This window comes from Canis lupus, chromosome 16 (assembly GCF_048164855.1).
Source record: "Canis lupus baileyi chromosome 16, mCanLup2.hap1, whole genome shotgun sequence".
Taxonomy (NCBI): domain Eukaryota; kingdom Metazoa; phylum Chordata; class Mammalia; order Carnivora; family Canidae; genus Canis; species Canis lupus.
Genome location: NC_132853.1, coordinates 53,601,351 through 53,625,906, shown reverse-complemented (window position 1 = coordinate 53,625,906; position 24,556 = coordinate 53,601,351). Strand labels below are relative to the sequence as shown.

General features: G+C 49.0%; 2 long non-coding RNA genes across 9 annotated transcripts in view; one reads left to right on the top strand and one right to left on the bottom strand.

The window, feature by feature from the left end:
• Window positions 1-24,556, top strand: part of LOC140607075 (uncharacterized) — a 175,851-nt gene that overhangs the window by 72,658 nt on the left and 78,637 nt on the right. The gene's annotated exons all lie outside the window — the stretch shown is intronic.
• LOC140607076 (uncharacterized) lies at window positions 1,900-3,631 on the bottom strand. The gene is made up of 2 exons (XR_012009250.1): window positions 3,274-3,631; window positions 1,900-2,373 (listed from the first exon to the last, which is right to left on the bottom strand). It is a non-coding gene; the product is annotated as an uncharacterized lncRNA (long non-coding RNA).

The window sequence follows — 24,556 nt, the reverse complement described above, 5'->3', positions numbered from 1 at the left end:
CTGTGGTCGATGCGTCTGGAGAGTGTCGCAACAGGCGCCTTCCACCCTTGGATATTAATGTGCTCACGGTTGCCGGGGAAGCTCTACAGGAAGAAATCTCTTTAGTTTGCTTTTAACTCAGGATTTACCACATTGGATTCAGATCATCTCCTACCATTCCTCTCGCGAGGAACACGTGTTGATATTCTTGAGCGCTAGTGGTGTGTGACTTCTCCTTGGAGGAGACATAGCTCCCAGTTGATCAAACATTTTTTTACCCTTGGTTTTTTATTTTTTTTTTTTTTTCAAGGAGCTTACTTTTGCTGTAGATCAGAGGACTGGAGCATGGTGGTTACGATGTAGACTTGAGTTAAGGACTTGGGTTCTAATCCTGGCTCAGCCCCTTTGCTAAGAGAGTGGCTTTTGCCGTGTTACACAGCTGCTCCAAGCCTTCGTTTTACCTTCTGTAAAATGGGAAGAATGATAGTACTTCCTAGATAGACTTGTGGTGGGGTTTGGATCATTTGGTGTCAACTTAAATCAGAACAGTCCCTGGGGTGGGGGGACACCTGGGTGGCTCAGTGGCTGGGTGTCGGCCTTTGGCTCAGGTCATGATCCTCAGGGGATTGAGTCCCACGTCAGGCTCCCCACAGGGAGCCTGCTTCTTCTTTTTTTATTTTTTTATTTTTTTTATTTTATTTTTTTTTAAGGGAGCCTGCTTCTGCCTCTGCCTGCGTCTCTGCCTCTCTCTCTGTGTCTCTCATGAATAAATAAAAATCTTAAAAAAAAAAGGAAAAAAAGAACAGTGCCTGGAACATAGAAGCCCCCTAATAAGTATTGGCTAGCAAATCATTTTGTGTCTTACTTTCTGGGGGTCGCCGCCTCACAAGTAGTCTGGATGAATAATCCCCAACTCAGTTTGGCATCAGAATCTCCCATGGAGTTTCCGGAGCCCCGTGCCAGAGTCCCTGAGTCAGTCTCTAGCGGGAAAGCCTGGGGATCTGCATTTCATAAGCTCTGGGTCTGATTCCAATGCATCAGGGTTTTCCTTAGGTGGCCAGGAAGTACCTGCTTCCAGACCAGTGTTCTGTGGCGAGGAAAGGCCTGCCCTGATGGCTCACACTGGTTTCCAGCTAACACTTCCCTGGGGAACGTGCAGTCTGGACTGGGGGCCTCAAGTTGCTGATAGAAATAGAACCTTCTCTCTGTACTTCATTCTCCTCCTCTACCACACAAGAGGGCCATGCAAAGTGTGGCCCTTGGATTGCCAGCGGTGGTATCTAGTTGGGACTTGCTAAAAATGCAGACTCTCAGGCCCCAGCCCAGACCTCCTGAAGCAGAAACTGCACTTCCACAAGATCCCCAGGATCTTTCTTGTTAAACAGTGCCGCCCCAGAAAGGGTTCAGAAAATCAGTTTGCGGAAGTCAAAATGCAGTTAGCCTTCTTTCCTGATGAAAAGAGAACTCGGTTAAGCCGAGGACGGGGCCACGTCGGTGGACGTGGGGACAGTGACCAGCTGTTATCCATCCAAATGGGTAAGAGGAAACAGGCTTCAGGAGCCTCGGGGATGACAGGCGGATGGATTGGCGAGAACATTTCCTGATGTTGCAGGCTACAAGTTCCTAGGAAGGTTTGCAGGAATAAGTAAGCTTTGGACCCGCTTCTCTAGCATCTATTAAAATCGGACTGATTGCTATGCATCCATTTTACAAATGCGTACACAGGTGCCAAGTATATGCAAAGCCTGGGCACCAGTAGTTTGTAGATGGCTGTGATTCCGTGTCGCTGTTTAGGTTCACGCTTCGCATCACTCACGATAAGCATGCACCTTAAGCATGCACCACGGAGCTTCGCGTGCACCAGCGGGGCACTCTGGTGTGGCTATCTATTGCCGCGTAACAAACCACCCCAAACCTTAGTGACTTAAAGCAGCAACAGCGACTCTTTTATTTGTTAATGATTCTGGAATCTGAGCTGGGCTTGGCCCGGCAGTTCTTCGGCTTGTCTGGTCGGTGGTGGTTACTCAGGAAGCTTCATTCAGCTGGAGAGTGGGCCGGGGCTGAGCTCAGGTGGGGACCCCGGGATCCTGGGACACTGGGCCTTTCTCTGTTTCTTTATCATTTCAGGGCTTCTCTTTCTCCGCGTGGTCTCTCCACATAATCCCTCCAGTAGGGTAACGGATCTTCTTAGGACTTCGGCCTGGAACCAGCACAACATTACTTCTGACACATTATGTTGGTTAAAGCAAGTCTCAGGGCCAGCCTAAATTCAGGGCTAGGGGCCTCAACAGGAGCATAGTGTTAAGGTTCAAGCCCCCAACCTCACGGTTAGCATGGAAGTCGCAGACGCTGGTCTCCCGAAAGCCATCTGATGGGAAAGCTCTCATTTTGTATCTGAGAATGACAATCAGAGGTTCAGCGGTGACTCTCCAATTAGCTTTTACTGTTCCCTTGACATTTCTTTTTTTTTTTTAATTTTTATTTATTTATGATAGTCACACAGAAAGAGAGAGGCAGAGACACAGGCAGAGGGAGAAGCAGACTCCATGCACCAGGAGCCGGACGTGGGATTCGATCCTGGGTCTCCAGGATCGCGCCCTGGGCCAAAGGCAGGCGCTAAACCGCTGCGCCACCCAGGGATCCTGTCCCTTGACATTTCTACCTGGAAGATACGATAGCTAAACTCCCCTTCCTCAATGTGTTTTTTGTTGGCTTTTGTTTTTAATTAGCAGTCGTGCCATCATTCTTCTGGTTATGGGATTATAAAATAAGAAGTGGGGGGCGCCTGGGTGGCTCAGTCCGTTAAATGTCTGCCTTTGGCTGGGGTCACGATCTCAGGGTCCTGGGGTCGAGCCCTACATCTGCCAAGCATGGAGTCTGCTGCTCCCTCTCCCTCTGTCTACTTGTGCTCTCTCTCTCTCTCTCTCTGTCAAGTAAATAAAATCTTTTTAAAAAATAAAATAAAAAGTGAAATTCAACCCTTTCTTTTCTCTCAGCCTCCCGACATGGTTTCCTGTCCAACTGAGCACAGAAAGGGTACCCAGGAGGAGTTGGTAGGGCTCGTCGGCTGATTTCTGTTGGTACCACCTACAGAGGCTCTTGGTCCTGGTGGGTTTATTGGGAGGACTTCTAACTGACCCCTCGCCTCACCTGCTCTTGTCCAGTGTGTCCTCTACTGAAATGACCACTTTCATCTCTCCTGCACTTGGCCTCTGGTGGCTCCTATGTCCTACAAGACTGATTGGAATTCCTTGGGTATAGTTGAAATCTTCCCCCAATCCCATGCAAACCTACCTTTTTCGGTCCCCTGCCCCTTTCTGCTCTGAATAAATGAATCCTACGATTCATCCAGCGTGCTCTCCTGTGTGCCCGTCATCCTGGCACGCTGATTCTCACTTCTGCACCCTTGCCTTTGTTCTGCTCTTTCTCTTTCCTCCTTTTGTGCTGATTGGAATCAGTTCCACCTCTGAAGCCTGATTGAAGTCCTGCTTTCTTTGTGACGCCTTCTCCGAACGCTTGAGTCACAAAGAGTCTCTCAGGGCATTCCGATCTCGGAACATATGTGATCGCTAACCGTTGTTTGGTGTTACTCATGGTCTGCTTCATATTCTCTTACTCCTCTCTCTTCTATGACACTGCAGCCTTTGCAGCAATGCCTTGATCTTAAAAAAAAAAATAATAATAATAATAGTAAAATAAAGCACTTCCCCATAGCACTACCTTCTGAGCTATAGCCCCCGTACGGAATACGTCTTGAATATCTTTTCTCTGTTGGAGAGATGCACTTTTCCTCCTAGATCAAGATCTGTTCTCTACATGCTGAAGTTACCATAACATGTTGGCCACGGGGCCACCAGTCATTGCAGGGGGAAGTAGGCCACGTGGCTTAAAGAACGTCTTTGAAGCTGCAGAATGAAGTAGTGAGATCAGCAGGGGCTCTCGAGGTCGACTTGCCCCAGTTCAGATACTGGCTCTGCCTTTGCTAAAAAACAAAACAAAACAAAAAAACCCAACAGTGTTTCTCGCCTGAGAAGTGCTGTTAGCATTCAGGTGGGGAAGTCCTGCTGGATGCAGAAATTCAGCATCCCTGCCACCTGCCTACCATGAATTGTGACAACCCGAGATGTCCCCACACCGTGTTTCACCAGATTTCCCTGCTTAAGAACCTCTGAGACTAACTCAATTGATTTCCTTGGGCAAGCTCTTCACCTTCCTAGGGCTCTTCAGTCGAGCCTTATAGGGCTGCTGGAGGAATTCCCTTAGCTCATGATGTAAAGGGTCTGGTACATCGTTAATGTTTATTGAGCACTTAGGTTATTAGCTTATTGGATAATCATCAGAGCCACTCGGGAAGTAGGGTTTTGGAGGCTTACGATCTGGAACAGGCCCTGCCTCTCACCTCTCCACCTGCCTGCTGCCCAGGTACCTCTGTTCCCTTGTCTGGGGACACCTGTCTCAGCCTGCCTATGGGGTGTGGTGAGATTATGCATCCTTGGAAGGTGCTCGTGTCATTCCACAGCAGCTGTTTGCACACGTGAGACTCTGCCACTTATACGGGACGTTCGACGGGTATATATTGAGCACCGACAGTGTGCCTGCCTGACGAAGATCTAGAAGGTGGGTGCTGAGGCCAGGAGAGAGTAAACAGGCAGATTTATTCCCACGTTTGTTGCTAGATCGTTTCCACCTGTTCACTCTTAGAATTGGTGAACGGATGTGTGTGCAAGAGATGCATTTAATGAGGGCCGTCGGGGAAAGGGAAGGAGGGCAGAGGCAGGGAGATGGTGTCGGTGCTCAGGTGCTCCACGGTCAGGAGGGGTAGGGGAGAGATAGAAAAGAAGAGGTCAGTGACCTGCTTCCTAAACACTGTCGTTGGCAGCTTGGGGGAACTCACCCAAGTGTTGAGGTTGAGGTTGTGCTAAGGAGCAAGTAGGTCTGATATGCAGAAAGTGCTCATGTCTTCTCATCAGTGACTCCTGGCGTGGATGAACTGTTTGTCGGGTTGTGCTTAACTTCACCAGATGTAGTCAATTCAGATGGATCCTGCCAAGTGCAATGAGGCCCGGGGGCAGAGCCGGCGACCTGCAGTAATTACACGACACCTCGCTGCCAGATGTAGAGGGGAGAGCACAGAGAGCTCACGGCCTTCAGGTGGGAGGCACCTTGTGCGAGGTGTTCATGACGGTCGGGGTTTTAGGTTTAATGTGGCCTTAATCAGGGCAACAGAAAGGGTCGTGGATAAGGGGGGAGCCCGTCCACAGAAGAGAGAAGGAATTTGGTGCTTCTCTGTGCCTCTCTGGAGAGCCGTCATGGTCCGTTATTTCCATTCGGGTCACTCTGTGCTGCCCCTTGAAGGTCACTCCTTGTGAACGTGCTGTGCTGAGTCCACCTAAGTCAGAGATGGTCCCATCCAGAGCTGGTTCTCGGCCCAGATCGGATTGCTAGATGTGTCTTGTTGGGCTGATGGTGTTCAGGGCTGCTTTGTGTGTACGTGTGTGTTTTTAAAGTTAGTTACCAACATTACAAATTGCAGTGTCTCCTAAAAAAAAAAAAAAAAATCCAGTTTTCCAGCTTCCCTTGAAAATCTGGCAGCAGTGGGGTCTTCTTTCCCATATGGCAGAAATCAGCACGCTGAGTAATAAATGTTCCTTTAAGACTGGACATTCGCTCTCAATTTATTCAAATCCCCGCCACTCCTGACCCGATCCCACCATGCCTGGCCCTCGTGGCCTGATTGAAGTTCCTGCTGGCCCCGTAGGCGTTGAGGCCCGGAATCGCAGGCCAAATGCAAGCCATCTCCTCTCAGATGCAGGGGGAAGTGGTGATACCAGTCGGCTGCAGGTTTCCTGGGGCCAGTGGTGCTGGCAGGAATGCGAGTCTGCGCTGCTGGGTCAAAAGGCCGTGAGTTCAGAAGTCTTGTTCCAGCTGTGCCCTTGACTTTCACGATGACCTGTCAGCGGTCACTTAACCCAGGTCAAGCCGAGTGGCAGCGTGCTAAATACCAAGACTTTACTCCTACGTCTGCAGAGGAATCATTCAGGAAGAGGGAAATGTTACTGTACGATTTTTTTTTTTCCTACATCATTCTTACTCATCTCATTCTTCCCCAGTGTCTTATATCTTGGGGGCAAAAATTGTTCTGGAAGTTTAATTAAAAATCATTCTAGGGGCGCCCAGGTGGCTCAGTTGGTTAAGCAGCTGCCTTTGGCTCAGGCCATGATTCTGGGGTCCTGGAATCGAGTCCCGAATTGGGCTCCATGCTCAGTGGGGAGCCTGCTTCTACCTCTCCCTCTGCCACTTTAGAAAACTACTTGACAGCGTTCACCAAAGTGGAACACACTCACACACACACACGTATATGTGTGTATACACACTTTATATACATTGATCTTTAATTCAGTAAAAATATGTTCACATTTTCTGTGAAAAGATATGTACTAGAATGTTCATAGCAGCCTTGTCTGAAATAGCCCCAAATTACAAAGCACCCAAATGTCTGTCAGGAGTAGAATGCATAGGGATGCCTGGGTGGCTCAGCGGTTGAGCGCCTTCCTTCGGCCCAGGGCGTGATCCTGGGGTCCATGGGATCCAGTCCCACATCAGGCTTCCTGCATGGAGCCTGCTTCTCCCTCTGCCTGTGTCTCTGCCTTTCTCTCTCTCTCCCTGTGTGTCTCTCATGAATAAATAAATAAAATCTTAAGAAAAAAAGTAGAATAGGTAAATAGACTGCGGTATAGTCGTTCAGTGGAATAGTATACAGCAGTGAAAATGAATGAGCTGCAGCTACACACGACAGGAAAGATGCATCTCCTAAGTGAAATGCTGAGTGAGAGGTTAAGACTACACACACCGTATTACTTCATTGGCATAAAGTTCAAACAAGGGCAATCTGCGGTGGCAGCAGTCAGGGTAGTGATTGTCCTTGTTTGGTTGTGATGACAACAGGAAGGCGGGCCCCCGGGGAGTGCTGGTGGCGATCGTGGTTTCTCCGCGTGAGTACTGGTTACATGGGTGTGTTTACTTTGCGAAAATTCAGTGAGCTGTACTCTCAGGAAATGTACATTTTTTTCTATTGCATTTTTTTATTGCAATGAAAAGTTAAAATTAATAAAAGCAAGACACAAAAAGAGGAAAAAGCCCAGTTTAAGAGACACGGTGTTGTCGCTTCCAAGTACCAATGCTAGGATGCTTGCACAGAACCCTGTCTCCATCACAGTTCTTGCTTGCAAGCAACAGAGATGACCTCTGGCTAAGTTAAGCCGAAACGAGCATTTATGAAAAGCAAATTGCATTAGCTCAGCACCTCCGTGAAGGGAGAGAACCCAGGTTTGGAGGCTCTGTATCCAGGAACAGGTCTCAGGTGCTGCACGGCTGGTCTGATGACAGTGTCCCTTCTACCACTGGGCATGTCCATCACAGGCTACGACACTGACGCCAGGCACAGGAGGCTGACCCTCCGCACTGGACTGGGTCTCTCAGGACTTCCACTGCTTTGTGTTACTGATTCATGCTCAAGGTCAGGCCGTGGGTGTGAGTGATGAGGGGAGCCTACACCTGTTGCTCTTGCCTTAGATGCAAGAGAGACCGGGAAGAGAAGGACCCACGTCCTCGGCTCAGTAGCAGCATCGAGCTCTCTGCTTCATGAAGTGGGGCATCCCCCAAACCCGGGAGGTTGATGCATGTCCACCAGCATGACGATCTGCCTGCTAATGTCCAGCTGGATCTCTTGACACCTGCTTCATGAAGCCTTCCGCCCACTGCAGGAATTTTCTGTGTTTATCTGATCACATTTCATGGTGCCCAAGCCTTTCTATTGTTTTAAAAATAAATCAATGTATCCCCAAACTTATCCGCAGAGGAAACAGTATTTTTTCAGCGGTCATAGCTGAGCTCCTCTATATTTAAAATACGTGTGCTGGGGAGGGGGTGGCAGTGGGTGCCTGGGTGGCATGTTCCAACTCTTGCTTTGAGCTCAGGTCGTGATCTCAAGGTCGTGAGATCGAGCCCCGCGTTGGGCTCCACACTCAGCACGGAGTCTGCTTGAGATTCTCTCCTACCCCCTCTGTTTCTCCTGCTTGTGGTCTCTCTCTCTCTCTCAAAATAAATCCTTAAAAAGGAATGCTCAGGATTGTTAAAGGTTAATGTGGTTTCTTCTTTGTACTTGTGTTTTTTGTTACGGATTCACTGGAAGGGGGGGAAAACCTGGTCTTCCTCACAAGCATGAGGATGATAAGATCGTGGAGAGGAGGAGCAGTGAGGAAGCTGTTCAGATCGGCGGTAATAATGAATGAGTTAGTGATCCAGACCCTGGAGGGTTCGGAGATAAAATGAGATAATGCATTAGAGCACTTAGTGGGGGTATGGTTTGTAGTAAACACTCAATAAATTATAGTAACAATAGCGATGACTTACAGATGCAGAAGGCCTGCTCTGAGCTCAGCCACCAGGTTAGAGGCGGGATGGAGGGCCTGAGGAACTGGGAGAGGCCTCCATCCTGCGCACCCTCTCACCCGACAGTTCTGTTATACAGATGAGGAAACTGCGCGGTTCCTCTTTAGCTCCCTAGGAACTGTCCTAAAAGCCCTGGTGGGGAGCAAAGTAGCTCAAAGATGGGACGCAGGACCGATGAGCCCGCTGAGCCACGTGGCACGGGCCGGCCAAGCCCAACCCAGACCTCTGGTCATGGCAAAGTGTGGGTTCCTGGGACGGTCACTCCATCCGTCCCATCTAAGCAGAGCAACAGAAGGTGAGCACGTCTCTAAGTGTCATTTCAGGAAATCCCTTTCGCCATATGCTAATTTTAAGTGGCGCTTCCATAAGTTAGGGTTCCAGAGTATGGAAACTGCCCCGGTTTCCTCATTAGCTCTCTAGTAACTGTCCTGACTCTTGCATTTTGGGCAAAGCTGGGAGATGCAGATGCAGAGCCAGGGCTGCTGGCCGGAGGGGGATGTGCAGCGGGCACCGGAGGATCACTGACCAGCCTGCTGTGCAGCGGCCCGGGGATCTTAGGGCCACAGGATAAACAGGATGGAAAGGACGCAGGGTGTAGGGGAGCACCACATGTTGCCAGTCTTCCTCTCCGTCCCCTCCCTCGGTCGCCTCCCGTCCCTCTGCTCCCGCCACACCCCGAGCAGCCTGTCTCCGGGGACAGGACGGGCTCCGGGGCAGGAAGATGCCTCGCTGGAAGCCAGGCCTCTGCCAGCAAGTCCTGTACACCTGAGCCGGGCCCAGCAGGGAAAGCTCTGTGACTACAAGAGGTTAAAACTTGCCCCTGTGTTTACTTTTGTTGGCTGCCACACGGCATAATAATCTGTCAGCACGTCAGGTGCGGATTTATTTGTGCATTAAAAATTGCCTCGAGCGGACGGATGCAGACGCTCTACAGCACGCTGGAAAATGTGCCTCCAGCACAAAAACAGCCTCTCCAAATATTTCACCCTTTTAATAAGTGCATTTAATTAAAGTCATATAACTTTTTTTTTTATTATATTAAAAAAAATCCTTTCGCTTGCTGAAGCTGAAAGTAAACTTTCGAACACAAAGAACGGGTGTGCTTCTCGGGTCCCTATTCTTTACAATGGAAAACTCATCAACCGGTGTGTTCACTCTTGCCTTTTCCAGGCTCATGGGAAGAGGGTTTCGCGCTGGCTTGGGGCGGGGGGGGTGGCCGTGGTGGCCCAGGGGACTGTCCCCAGTTGGCCTGGAGACAGTTACAGTGTTTTGCTGTGTGTTTCGTGTTGCTTGTCAAGCGCAGGGGTATGAGCTTGACTCCGCATTCATGCCCCAAGTACGTGTATAAAAGGGGGTTGGCCGTGGCCTCAGCCTTTTAGAGACAGACGGCGATTTTGCACGTTTCTTTTGAGGACGGCCCTGCCCCAAGGCAGGAGGGAGAAATAAAGGACCTCTTAAGACCTTCCCTTCTCCCGTGATGGGGTCGTGATTTTTGCAGGGGCTGGGGGTGGGAGCAGAAAGAGGGAATGAGCTGGAGAGGACGGAATCCAGATGAGAGATCGGCAGGAGGTGCCGCACTCGCCTTCTCCTTATTCCCACCGTCGCTTTGAAAAGTCTCTAAATGGGTTGAGACTAAGTTTGGCTCCGAGGTGGTGACAGCAGGGCTTTGTAGACTCGCTCTGCGTTTGCCAGCGGATTAGGGAACGTGTCGGTGTGAGGGTGGCGGTGGCGGCTCTGGGGCTGCCGTGCGGGGACCCACAGTTGGCGAGGTGGGGCCCCCCGGGGGGGGGGGCGACACGAAGGGTGGGGATGTGTGCGGCGTGGCGACAGGAGTGGCGCCGGTAGGAGGGGGCTCCGGGGCTGCAGTTTGGGGTGGCGGCCCAAGGCTCGCTAATTATGCAGCCCGAGGAGCCACGTGGACCTGCCCGAGGAGCCCGGAGAGGTGTCATCCAGGACCGCAGAAGGGGTCTGTGTGCCTTGGGTCTGGACCAGGGATGAGCCCCGGGGGCGGGGTGGGGGGGTGGGAGGGCGCTGGGCCTGCGGGAAGCGGGGCTGGATGCCCCGGCTGCTTGCAAGTCCACAGCAGCGCTTTCCCAAAAGGGGCTTCTGGAGGTTCTCCACGGAGGAGACTCGGTAGCTGGAGAGGCCCCTGGAGCTTCGGAATTCCAGGATGCCCGTTCCAGAAATTCTTCAGAACCAACCACCTTGGCCTTTCGCATGCTGCTTCTCACTGCTCCCCTGGGAATGCTCATTAGCTTCTTGCCGCGGCCACAGAAACACCAATGTCCCCGAGCTGGTTGCTCAAAAAAGGCCACCCAGGGAGAGCCAGGTGACCAAAGACCAGGCAGGTCTCTTTTTAAAGTTATTCTCCCAGCGTCTTCTAATGATACGGGAGCGGTGGCTATTTGGGATTATTTTCCCTGTCGGCAGAGGGTAAACAAATTCAGCCTTTGGCTCTCCACCTTCTTTTTGAAGTAGAAACCCCCACGCCCAGCCTGGGTTCACGGTGTTAGGACTTTGCTACTTTTTTCCTGTGGCTCTAAAACAACAACAACAAAAAAACCCCATTTTCGTCGAAACGATCTGATATTGCTATTACCGGTTTTTGTGAACTGGGTCGCTCCCCCCTCGTCCCAGAAGAAAATAAATTTTGTTTTAGGAACCGTTACTCTGGACCTAAGCCCGAGGTAGGCTCCAGATATTGTTCTTTGCATTTTGGAGACAGTATCGCACACACGAGCTGGAGTAAAGCTCCGTGTGATATGCACTGCGTAGTCACAGAAAATTAGAAGTAGAGGAAGAACCGAGAGAAGAAAATAAAATCTCTGGTATTTGCCATTGTCTTTGGTAATCTATTTTATTTTTCCCTCCTCCTCATTGCAATCATGCAATCATATTCATCGACAGCTGTGGTCCTCCCATTTTTAGTCTCCGGACTCCCTGTTTGCTAGACTTTTGAGAGCCCAAAGAACTTTCCTATGTTGGTTTGTGCTTGTTGGTATTTACTGTATTTGAAATGAAAGCTGAGGCACTTTTAAAAGTTGTTTATTCATTGAAAAATGACAGTACAGGCATTGCATTACAAACTTAAAATATTTTTATGAAAGATAACTGCGTTTTCCAAAGCAAAAAATGGGAAGAGTGGCATTTTTTCCTGCGTCTGCTAAGCTCTGCCTTGCCTGGCTGGATTGTTAGCTTTTTCTGCAGTCAGCCTGGAGGCACACGTGTTGCTGTGGCGTTCGTGTAGAAAATCCAGCTGCACTCAGATATATTCATAGCCTTTTTAGATAATTGTAGATATTCTTCTTTGATACTTCACCAAAACTTGACAAGTGGTTGGTTTTCTTCCTTTTCTTTTCTTTCTTTTTTCTTTTCTTTTTTAAATTTAGTTGCAGTGTAAATCTGCAACCATTTTAATCAGCTTTCTTATTCTGTCACATTGAGGTCTTCTCTGTCCTTTGATGGTAGAGTTCCTTTCCTAACATGGTCCTTGGGCCAGAGGAACAAAATAGGGGATGGGCCATTTTTGACGGAAAGCTTAAGTGAAAGAGCCCCATCTTTTTTTTTTTTTTTTTAAGATTTTATTTATTTATTCATAAGAGACTCAGAGAGAGAGGCAGGGACGTAGGCAGAGGGAGAAGCAGGCTCCCAGCAGGGACCCTGATGTGGGACTTGATCCCGGAACTCCAGGATCGCGCCCTGAGCCAAAGGCAGACGCTCAACCGCTGAGCCACCCAGGTGTCCCAAGAGCCACTATCCTAACTGGTCTTGCAAGCATCCCACAGGAATGCAGATGGATGTACTAATAATATTTTTGGCTTTGTTTGGAAGGACAATTTTTTTTTAAATTTTCAAATTCCCCTGTTGTTCCAGTTTTTATTTTTTCCTTCCTGTTAATACCCCCCTGCATCAAAACCCTGATGACTTCTGTTTACTTACTATCCTGCCCTGAAAAAAACTCCATGATGTTACTAGCAGAACGAATGTCTCGAAAAAAAGTGAATAGGGAGGGCCTCATTGATACCTTACAGAGAGACCAGAGCTTTCCAGTTATTAAAGATCCTCTTCACTCATCTGGGCTAAATTAGAACTACAGCTACCTGTTGAGCAATGCTGTAGTTTGTTTACACGGAGGGTCCTTGGATCTTAGAGGTCCTAAAGCAGAGGTCCAGCTGGATCTTCTCTGTGTGACTTCAGTGTCATGAATGTCCTCAGGTGTGCCAGGCACATGGCAAGCCTTGGTGGCAACCACCTACTTGGAGCCACTGACTACCCAGGGGAGCACTGGCCTTCCAGTCAGCATGACCTCTGTGTATTGAGGCATCCCACATCATCACTCCCTGTGCATCGCAACTTGTATGTCTTGAAGAAAATGCTAGCAGTGGGGGATGCAAAAAACAAAGCATGGTCACTCATTAAAAATTTAGGGGCATTTTAGGCGATGTGCTTTAGCCAACAGGAGCATAGGAATTTCCCTTCGGAGAAAAATCCCATTTTTTTCCAAAGCCAAATCATGATGGATTTCTAACTCATGGAACCAGTGTGATATGTGTAAAAGTCCACAGTAGCCCGAAGGGAGGGTACAGGAGGCCTTTCTGTTTGCCAACAGTGCTCTGGAATTAAAATATTGTAGAACATTCTAGACTTTCTCTGCTTTTGAAGATAAGGACTATGGCATTATTCATCCCACCCACAAGTTTTAAGAACCTACGTGCTAGGGATCCCTGGGTGGCACAGCGGTTTAGCGCCTGCCTTTGTCCCAGGGCGCGATCCTGGAGACCCGGGATCGAATCCCACGTTGGGCTCCCGGTGCATGGAGCCTGCTTCTCCCTCTGCCTATGTCTCTGCTTCTCTCTCTCTCTCTCTCTCTCTCTCTCTCTGTGACTATCATAAATAAATAAAAATTGAAAAAAAATTAAAAAAAAAAAGAACCTACGTGCTAGGCATTCTCCTTGCTGGAGTCTTAATGGTAAATAAGTAGAACGATCATCTGCCCTTAGGAAGCATATATTCAAATGGGGCAGACAGATGATATCCAAGTAGATAAATGAATCTATAAGGATATCAGTTGGATGATATCCAAGTAGATAAATGAATCGATAATGAAAAGTAAGGGATGTAGAGAAAAAGAAAGCAGGGCAAGAAGTGAGAGAGGGATACGTGGAAGGTTCAGGAAGGACCATTTTCGTGGCGTTGTTCTGGAAACCCCCAGGAGGTGGCATTGGGGCAGAGTGCATGTCTAATAAAAGTGCGAATGACTGAACTCACAACTCAAGCCCAGAGTGCCACGTTTTGTGCTAAATAAGCCATATGCGTGGGCAACGTGGTTGACGAGAGGTGGGGTTGGTTATATGATCATTTCCTAGGGCTGCTAGGACAAATTGCCACCAACTGGACAAAACAGCAGGAATTTATTCTTCCACGGTTCTGAGGCCAGAAGTCCAAAAGCAGGGTGTCAGCAAAGCCATGCCCCGCCTGAAGGCTCTAGGGAAGCATCTTCCATTGCCTCTTGCAGCATTAGCTGGCCACAGGCTTTCCTTGGCTTGGGACAGCACTGCTCCAATCTCTGCCTCCATCTCCACATGTTCTTCTCTTCAGCATGTCTCTTTTCCTCTTCTTTTCTCTTGTAAGGACACCTGTCATTGCATTTAATGCCTACCGGGATAATCCAATGAAGAGGTCTGTAACATAATTCCATCTGTGAAGACCTTTTCCCCACATAAGGACATACACATAGATTCTGAGGGTGAAGATGTGGGCAGATCTTTTGGGGGGCCATCATTCAACCCAGTAAAGTGTGCAATCTGGGAAAATCCCTCCAACAGAAGCTTTTAAATCAAAATCAAACATAGCCCCTGACTGGAGTCCTGGTGCTTCTTGCCAGCAAGCTGCGTGGTTGCAATGCAGCTGCGTTTCAGTGGTGATGGGGAGGAAGCAGCTCGGGGCACTGGAGACACGCACAATGCAACAGTGTCTGGCTCCTACAATTGCCGTGATGTGGAGCCTCCGGGAGGCCTAGTGAGTCTACCATGCTCAGTGGGCATCTAGTTAGATTTTACTATCCAGGGGGCAATCGCAGCACGCAGCAGTAAGACACGGGGCTGTGGGTCTTCATGGGAGTACCTTGTAGAACAAGTAACAGTTCTTCCAGGATGGAGATACTACTGTCAGGCCCAGAGGAACAGAGCAGAGTAGTAGTTAGAGCAGAGGCTGGGAGGGAGGCAGTAGCATTCTGTGCAGACATTTCTCAAGCATAGAGGTGAACAATACTCATGGAGGCAGGAGACTGGGTAAGTTGCAGCAGTCAGCAGCTTGGGAAGCTGGGACCTCAGCCTAGGAGGAGATTTTACTGCATTGAGCAACCGACTCTTCCGGGAATGTCCATGCTGAGGTGTGCAGGTGTGCCAGAGGCGGCTGTGGCATCGAACCCACCTCCAGAGGGCGGCCACTCTGCTCGAAGACTATCGCTTGGTCTTTTCTCAGTCCCATCTTTTGCCAGAGGAAGGCAGGGAGGAGCAAGTCGATAATGCCCAGAGTCTGCCTGAGTTGGGGATGAGGTTTGCTCAATTCTCTGCAAGCCCAGCTGTTGCTCCAGGTGCTAAGTTAGAACCTCGGTAATTAGCGGAGCTAATTTATTTAATCATGTTTGTACTGTTTTTCTTCTCCCAGTTGTTCTTCTTGCCCTGATCCTTCAGGTTTTCCTGGATCTACTCCCAGGTGTGTTTGTTGGAAGGTGGTGTTGAGGGAGGATGGATGCTCGCTGATGCCAGAGATCAGAGCAAGCTCTGGCTTGGCGATGGTAGTGGGGAATGCTGGCCTCCTCCATATTCTAGATCAGTGTCTCAGCCTCAACACGGTTGACATTTTGGGCCAGATAATTCTCTTCTGTGTCCTAGGATGGTTAGCAGCATCCCTTGGCCTGTGCCCACCAGGCACCGGCAGTGTCCCCCTCCCCAGTTATGACAATCAAGGGTGACTCCAGACAGTGCCACATGCCTCCTCGAGGGGTCAGAATTGCTCCCGGTGAGAACCCCTGTATGAGTGATGGTACTGATCACTGGTCTATTTCACTTAGACTTTCTTGGTGAAAATTAGCCTCCAGAGTCCATGCAATAGGTTGGGATGCCGAATGCCCTCCCTCAGCCAGGGAAAGGGGACAGCCCAATGCCCTCAAACACAGCTTCTTTTCTCCAAGATGCACAATCTCTGTGTCAGAATGAGGAAGGGAAAAAGAAGGCTGTGGTATAGAGAGAGAGACGACTGGTGGCAGGGTTGGTGTCAGCAGGGAGAGAAAAGAACCAGAAAAGCCACTTGTGTGTTGAAGGTGAAAACTAAGCTTCACCAGCTGCCCACATGGAACCGATCCAGCATGGCGGCCAAGCCTAGAAGGGAAGGGCGTTTGCAGTTTCTGTCTTGGTGGGTTCCCAGAGCTGGCTGTCTCGACCTCACTTCTTAAAGGGCTAAGCCAGGCCCTTCAGAGCCTTTGCCTCCTCTCCAAGAGTCTGATTCATTTTGGGGTCCCCCACACATCCCAACTTAGTGCTTTACATGCAGAAGACATCTTGAATGTCTTTGGCAAATGAATTAAGATTGATAGACTCTTTAAAAGGATCCAGATAATCTGAGGCAGCTCTGCGAGGAAGGGAAGGGGGTAGGGTAGGAGTGAGAGAGACGGGAAACTGAGAACCATTAGCCTAGAGCAGCATTGTCCTGTAGAAGTAAAACCCAAGCTGCGTATGTAATCTTAAACTTTCTAGTAACCACTTTTAAAAGAGGACAAGGAAACAGAAGAAGTTGATTTTGATCATCTATTTTCTATAACCCAGTATATCCCCAGTTTTATCATTTCAGCAATTGATATACAAGATATCAATATGCAATTGATATACAAGAAATCTATTAGTGAGATATTCTACTGTATTTTATTTTGGGTTGTGTTTTGGCTTTTTTTTTTTTTTTTTTGGTTTTTACTACCTTCTTTATTTCTTTCATGCAAAGTCTAGGAAATCTGGTGTGTATTTTACCCTGCGGCACATTTCAGTCTGGACTTGTCACGTTTCCAGTGCCCATCGACTGGTGGCGCCTGTCCTGGACAATGCAGGTCTGGAGAGGAAGTTTAAGTGGTTAAATTTGGGAAATAAACCATTCTCCGTAAACAGGAATAAAAAAAAAAAATGAATTTAAAGACATGTGTGGACAGATTTTATCCACAGACCCTCCTGCCTGCCTTGGTAAGCGCCAGTCCCTGTAGCGCCTCCGTCTCCTGCAAACAAGGTCCGCTCACAGGAATCCACTGGTTGTCACTCTCCCCCTGACCTCTTTGTAGCCAACTCTGTTCCCTTTTGTTTCAAACGAACGAGCACACAAAAAAGGGCCCCGCATTGTGCAGGGCCGTCTAATTCACGCATGGCACGACTGGGTCTTCTCAGTGAGCCGGGAGCCTGCCCACCCACCCCCACCCCCCTCCCCGCCCAGCCCTTCCCTTTCTTCTCCTGTCTTCTCTGAATATTTATCAGGATCCTAGCTGGGCTCCAGCTTCCAGGATCATTTCAGGGGCCAAACAGACACCTGCCCAGGTAAATAAAAGCCAGCCTAGGCCTTTCTAGATGTCTCTTCTCTCCTATACAAACGGGAAAAGGGGAGGGAATGATGGTGGACAAGTCATCTCCTTTATGAGGTGAGGATTTTATAAGGGGCCCTTGGCTTCTTGGAAAGGTCTCCTCTCAGCCCTCAGTCCAGTGTCTCATCCCTCTGCCCCAGACGAAGATGGAGCGCTCTGGGAAGTCCATTTTGCCCTAGCTTTTTCTTCTGATGTGGATGTGGAAGGCCATTTCATCCTCTTTGCTGGTACCACCTTGAGGTTTCTAAAATGCCCTTTAGTCAGATTTTTATAGGTAAGCCTGATTGGGCAGCTGCCCAGGTGGTATGATCTAAGGGGCCCCTGGTCCCCCTTGCCACCACCATTATGTCAGTGGTCTCAATCAGAGGCCATCTGCCCCCCCCCCCCCGGGATTTTTTAAAAGATTTTATTTATTTATTCATGAGAGACACACAGAGAGAGAGAGGCAGAGACCTAGGTAGAGGGAGAAGCAGGCTCCCTGTGGGGAGTCCCATATGGGACTTGATCCCAGGACCCCAGGATCATGACCTGAGCCAAAGGCAGATGCTCAACCACTGAGCTACCCAGGTGCCCCTCCCACAGGGGATCTTGGCAACGTTCGGAGACATTAGAGGCGAGGGGGTACTCCCTGGCATCTAGTGGGTCGGGGCCAGGGATGTTGCTCAACACCCCACAGTGTACAATGAAGAATTATCCAACCTAAAATGGCAGTCAGTAGTGCCGAGGTTGGGAGACCCTATGTCAAAATATCTTTCCTTAAATTGTAAAGACTGCTGTCCTCAAAATAACCTTTTAACCTGCAAAAGCCCCTGGGAGGAGCTGGCTACACTTAGGCATATAAGTGACTGAATTACTACCTTGCTGATCAGCTGACACCTTCTAGGAGGTCGAGGGCAGCCAGCTGACAATAAGATCTGGGTCCAGACAATAAGACCTGGATGCCTGAGGGAAGGGTGGATGGCCCTGATAGACAGAGGAGGTGGGGAATGGGAGCTGTCACCCCAACCAAGTGTCACAACTTTAAGGGAGGGGATTATGCTTTCTCAGTAAGGGTCTCTTTCATTCTGCCCCAGGCCTTTCTCTGCATGTGAGCAAAGCCCTCGTGAAATCCAGCTCAGAACCCGTCTCTACTGCCAGGATCATGACCCAGACTCCCCTGATGTTACAGGGAAGGTGCCTATGTGGATCAGGCAAGGCAAGCACTCCGTTCTTCCCACTGCTCTTAGCAGGGTCAGAGCCAGCCAGCAACATAGACTTGGAGGTCCCTGTGGAGAAAGGGGAAAAGCAAGAAAGAAAAAAAAGAAAAAAGATCAACCTCCTGGTCTACCAAGCCTGAGGTGTGGGCCGGCCAGCCGTGCTGTGTTCTCAGGGTAGGTGGAGCCTTTGTGTCAGGCACCTGGTCTGGAATTCATCTTCCTCCAAACCATCACTGGTTCCGTGAGATTGTCACAGCTGCCGTAGGCGTGGGCCCTTCAGAAACATGCATTCCATTTCCGGGCCACTTGGTCAAGTGTCTTCCGTGTCTGTCACCAGGGTATGTCCTGGGTCCAGGTGTGGAAACACCAGGACTCTGTCCGTGGAGACACATCTTGCTGAGCATCTGGGGGGATCTGGACCCTGAAGACCACTGTGCCACCGGGACTTCATGTTGGCCCCACCCGGAGAAAACCCCTCCCACAGGAGCCATTTGGTCAACCTGGCCGCTGGGGAGTTTATGCAGAGGGTTACCCACCGAGTCCCGGGAAATCTGGAGTTTGTCACGCCTGACATTCTCCTGCCCACCTCTCCCCTCCTTGTGTGGCTGTTGGGAAGATGGAAAAGTGTTCAGGGCCTGCAGGGAAGGGAAAGGATGTAAATCTGTGATGCTGGGATCCTGTTGTTGAAAAGAAAAAATATGACTTAGCCAGATACCTGGCTTCTGTCCCAGTGGTCATCAGAGTTGGGCTTTGCAAAAATCGATTTGACCTGTAGATTTTTAATTTTAATTGTGAATATTTGCTTTTTTTTTTCCTCCCCCCCCCCCCCGCCCCCAGACAACTTTTGGTGGGTGTACTTAGGAGGAAAACTTCCAGACTTGGGCTGAGAGGATCTGATACTAGCTAGCTGTGTGATCTGGGGCAAGGCATCTGGCCTCTCTGGGCCTCAGTTCCTGCTTCAGCAAGTGGAGTCCTGCAAGGATCAAATGAACCAATGTCAGTGAAGGAACTTTGTGACGTATAACAGACAAGGGTCTAATTACCTGGACTGGGAGATTTTTTTGCTCTCCCCCAGTGGAGACCTTCTCAGGGTCTCAGGCAGGGGCCTTTATTGGCAGATGTGTAACTCCTAAGACCTCCCTTCCCTTTGTCACCTCTGGCCTCCTGGGTTCAGGGCAGTCGCTTTATTTATTTATTTATTTATTTATTTATTTATTGAATTTAATTTTTATTTTTTTTTATTGGAGTTCGATTTGCCAACATATAGCATAACACCCAGTGCTCATCCCGTCAAGTGCCCCCCTTGGTGCCGGTCACCCAGTCACCCCCACCCCCCACCCACCTCCCCTTCCACCACCCCTTGTTCATTTCCCAGAGTTAGGAGTCTCTCATGTTCTGTCTCCCTCACTGGTATTTTCACTCGTTTTCTCTCCTTTCCCCTTTATTCCCTTTCACTATTTTTTAATATTCCCCAAATGAATGAGACCATATAATGTTTGTCCTTCTCCGATTGACTTATTTCACTCAGCATAACACCCTCCAGTTCCATCCACGTCGAAGCAAATGGTGGGTATTTGTCGTTTCTAATGGCTGAGGAATATTCCGTTGTATACATAGACCACAGCTTCTTCATCCATTCATCTTTCGATGGACACCGAGGCTCCTTCCACAGTTTGGCTACTGTGGACATTGCTGCTATAAACATTGGGGTGCAGGTGTCCTGCCGTTTCACTGCATCTATATCTTTGGGGTAAATCCCCAGCAGTGCAATTGCTGGGTCCTAGGGCAGGTCTGTTTTTAACTCTTTGAGGAACCTCCACACAGTTTTCCAGAGTGGCTGCACCAGTTCCCATTCCCACCAACAGTGCAGGAGGGTTCCCTTTTCTCCACATCCTCTCCAACATTTGTAGTTTCCTGTCTTGTTAATTTTCCCCATTCTCACTGGCATGAGGTGGGATCTCATTGTGGTTTTGATTTGTATTTCCCTGAGGCAAGTGATGCGGAGCATTTTCTCATGTGCGTGTTGGCCATGTCTGTGTCTTCCTCTGTGAGATTTCTGTTCATGCCTTTTGCCCATTTCATGATTGGATTGTTTCTTTGCTGTTGAGTTTAATAAGTTCTTTATAGATCTTGGGATACTGGACCTTTATCTGATATGTCATTTGCAAATAAATTCTCCCATTCTGTAGGTTGTCTTTTAGTTTTGTTGACTGTTTCTTTTGCTGTGCAGAAGCTTTTTATCTCAAGTCCCAATAATTCATTTTTGCTTTTGTTTCCCTTGCCTTCATGGATGTATCTTACAAGAGGTTGCTGTGGCTGAGTTCAAAAAGGGTGTTGCCTGTGTTCTCCTCTAGGATTTTGATGGAATCTTGTCTCACATTTAGATCTTTCATCCATTTTGAGTTTATCTTTGTGTCTGGTGTAAGAGAGTGGTCTAGTTTCATTCTTCTGCATGTGGCTGTCCAATTTTCCCAGCACCATTTACTGAAGAGACTGTCTTTTTTCCAGTGGATAGTGTTTCCTGCTTTGTCGAATATTAGTTGACCATAGAGTTGAGGGGCCATTTCTGGGTTCTCTGTTCTGTTCCATTGATCTATGTGTCTGTTTTTGTGCCAGTACCACACTGTCTTGATGACCACAGCTTTGTAGTACAACCTGAAATATGGCATTGTGATGCCCCCAGCTCTGGTTTTCTTTTTTAATATTCCCCTGGCTATTCGGGGTCTTTTCTGATTCCATACAAATCTTAAGATTATTTGTTCCAACTCTCTTTTTAGAAAAGATGAGGATCGGGCAGCAGCAAGCCAGGGGAGGAATTTGAAGTCATCACAATGGTAGTGTGATTACAGATCCTGGTCCCCATCAGTCCTGGAGCTGTGTGTGCAAGGAGCAGAAATATTTGTGTCTCCCTTAACGGGGATCAATGCACCCCCTCCCCCATTCCCCCCCTCCCCACTGTCTGCTACATGCCAATTTTTCACTAAATGCAGGATTATTCACTTTAATAAGTTCTTTCCCCCATAAAAGCCAGGTGGGAGCCTAGGAAAACCCACATCTGCAAGGCCAGCCTCTTTCAGGCTGCGGCCGCCTCCTTTCCTGCCCACTCAGCCTGTCCCTTTTGTTCTTTTTATTTTATTTTTTTAAAGATTTTATTTATTTATTCATGAATTCATGAGAGACACAGAGAGGGGCAGAGACATAGGCAGAGGGAGAAGCAGGCTTCCTGCGGGGAGCCTGATATGGGACTCGATCCCAGGACCCTGGGATCACAACCTGAGTGGAAGGCAGACGCTCAACCACGGAGCCACCCAGACATCCCCCTTTTGTTCTTGGACCGTTTTGTTGGGCCAGTAGCACTTGGCCACCCTGACACCCCGACTGTCCCCTGGAGGAGGAGAGAGCAGAGGCGGGAGAGGGTGAGCGCACACGGAGGGGAAGAGATTAGAAGGCAGGGGAGGCATGACAAGCCATTAAAGAGAAATAAATTCTGCAGAGGGGAAGTGAAGGTCCCTCTCTGTGTCTCTGTAAATCACCTTGTTTTATGGACGGGATGCAGAGGAAAGTGGGGGATGCCCTGGCTCTGATAGCCAGGGGTCGTCTCTCCCGCTTATGTCTGTCAGAATTTTAGGATGTTCCATCCGAGAACCACCTCGAGCTGCAAGCCACTGGGGCTCCTCTCCTTAATTTATTGCTGCATTATTACTCCAAAATCAGAACTGCAGTTACTTTAGGGGAACATTTTAAGAGCTTTATTAGAAAACATGGCTGGTTTGTTTCTACTGTCTGTTTTCTCCAGAAGCCTGATATCCCCAGCCGCTGTGCGGGCATCATGGACACAAGAATGGGATTTTGAAATTTCTTCACTTTTCGAAGTTATATTTCATACTAAATGTTTTACTTTCAGACCCAAAGTTTGTTATGACCTCAGGGTCTCAGACCTTGCTTCCCTTCATCATGCTAACGAGTCTTTCCACCTGGAGGGTGTTCTTAAGAGTCAGAATGCACCAACCTCGATCTATGGCCCCAGAAACCCGGGTATGGGTGTGGTTGTTTTTTATTTTTTTCTACCTTGTTGCTACAAAGGTTTGAGGTAGTTGCCGATACTTAAGTTGTGGGTATTATTCCATGTGACATTTTGGATCTCTGGCTTTCCTAGGATAAGTGAGGCATTTGAGGACGGAGCCAGTATTCTCCTTTGGCTGCAGACTCTGGGAGCTGCAAAGTGCCACCACCTACCTGGGGCCATCACAGCTCCTCCAACCTCCTATTCATGCGTGATGCTCAGCCAGCTTGACTCATTTCTGTGTTGCACCTGCTCCTGAGTTTGAGATTCCCTCTTACTGGAAGCCTTGAGTTACCCACTGGAGGAAATGAAGTGGATGATGGAAACCGTGGATGCAGTTGGGGTGGCCGTTGGCATGCTGCAAGGACCCTCTCAAATGTGGACTTAACTTGGCAGTTGGAGGTGTGTTGGCCAATGTGGAGGCAGATCTACCCTCCCCTCACCAGCAGCTGTGTATCCTTGGGCAAGTCAACTCCCTTCTCTAGGCCTCACTCTTCTCTTATGTAAGGTGAACTGTCTGAAGTATAGTAGTAGTTCTTTTGGGGAAAAAAGAATGTAGCCACTTATCCCTTTGTGCAAACAAAATCTTGCATAAAAGTCAAATATATGGAATTGTCGACTGTGGCAGCTGAAGGGGACCAGGGGCTTGGGAAAGACAGATATGGGTTTTCCGTCCTTCCCCAGGCTCTTATGGCAGATCGTTCAGAGGTGTGATATCTACTTGCCATAAGCATATGTGAAACTCACTGCCTGCCAGGTGGTCACCTGTAAGGTGCTCAGAGCCTAGTCTAGCGGTTGCCACATGAGAAAAAGAAAAACATATTTATATATCCTCATAAACATTTATGCTCACAATATATGAGTGGCTGCTGTGGTCCAAGTGTTTCTTCTAGGCCCAGATATGTAAGATCTGGTTCCCATCTTCACGGGGCCAGCAGACCAGTATAAACGCATGGCGGACCATGTGCACAGTAGATTAGTAATAGCAATCCAAGTGACCTCAGTGGAAGACCAAGGTAGGCAGGAGGGTCTAAGAGAGGTCTAGAAAGTTGTCAGAGAAGAATAAAAGCTCTGAGGAGGCTGCGGAGGATCGCTGGCTTGTACAGCAGAGCTGGAGTGGGGATGGCAGAGATGACTGTTTCAGGTGGAAATGGGGCCAGGTGGGTCTGGCCAGGGCTTCCCAGTAGTTGGGTGAGGCTGGAGGAATTGAGTAGAGGAGATGGGGTCAAAACGTAGGAGGATCTCAACAGCAAGGGCTGGAGGTTTGCAGAACCAGGAGGGCTTTTGAGCTGGAGATTGACCTAACCTGCCCCCTGGCAGCAGGATGAGGGGAGGGATGATCATTGAGCAAAGAGCTGTCCACTGGACTGTGGAACTAGGCACAGAGCGTCAGCAGCGGTGGAGAAAGGAGGCCATGGAGCAGGCGACCTTGGCGATGGGTGGTATCGACAACGTGGGGACTGAAGGGTTGTGGGGGAGACAGGGATGCATCCAAGACGATGTCAAAAATATAAGCCCAACCCTAATCTAATGGGTTTATTTCCCAAGTTATTGAATTTGCATTTATTGGGTGTCTCCCGTGTGCTCAGATCTGGGTGTAACAAGGAAGCCGAGATAGAGAACACAGGAGGGGTTACAATGAGTTTCTGGAACTGCCTGCATGTTGTACGTGGGAAGGTGTCTACTTGGCCAGTGGAGATGGGAATTCAGAGTTAGGAAGAGAGGCCCAAGGTAGCACTTTATTTATTTAAACATTTGCTGGGTTCCTTCTCTGTATCAGATAATGGCAGGAATAAATGCACGTGTGGAGTGTCATTACTTTTGGAGCCTAGCAAATGACCCATGGCAGCAGCTAAGCGCATGGACAGAGAAATTTTGAAGGGAGTAGAGCAGAGGGTGCAGTGGGGCCCAGGGATACTGGGGAGACTGGTGGCACGCATCTCCGCCCAGGAAAGATGTTGTCTGGGGCAGGCCCATGGTGGGAGCACAGGGAGATGATTGAGAGGACAGGTGAGGGTGGGATCCTGGAGGACCTGCTGGCCATAGAGGTGGATGGAGGCTGGGGACACAGGAGAAAGCCAAGAGCGTGCAGGGTGGCCGAGGAAGAACAGGGCTTCCTAGTCGGGATGAGGACCGGTAATAATAACACATACTTGCAATCCTTGGTGGTGTGTGAACTCTGGGCCACCTGCGCTTCCAAATGCATTACGTGCATTTAGTTCATGAAACCACGCAGGGCCCCGTTTC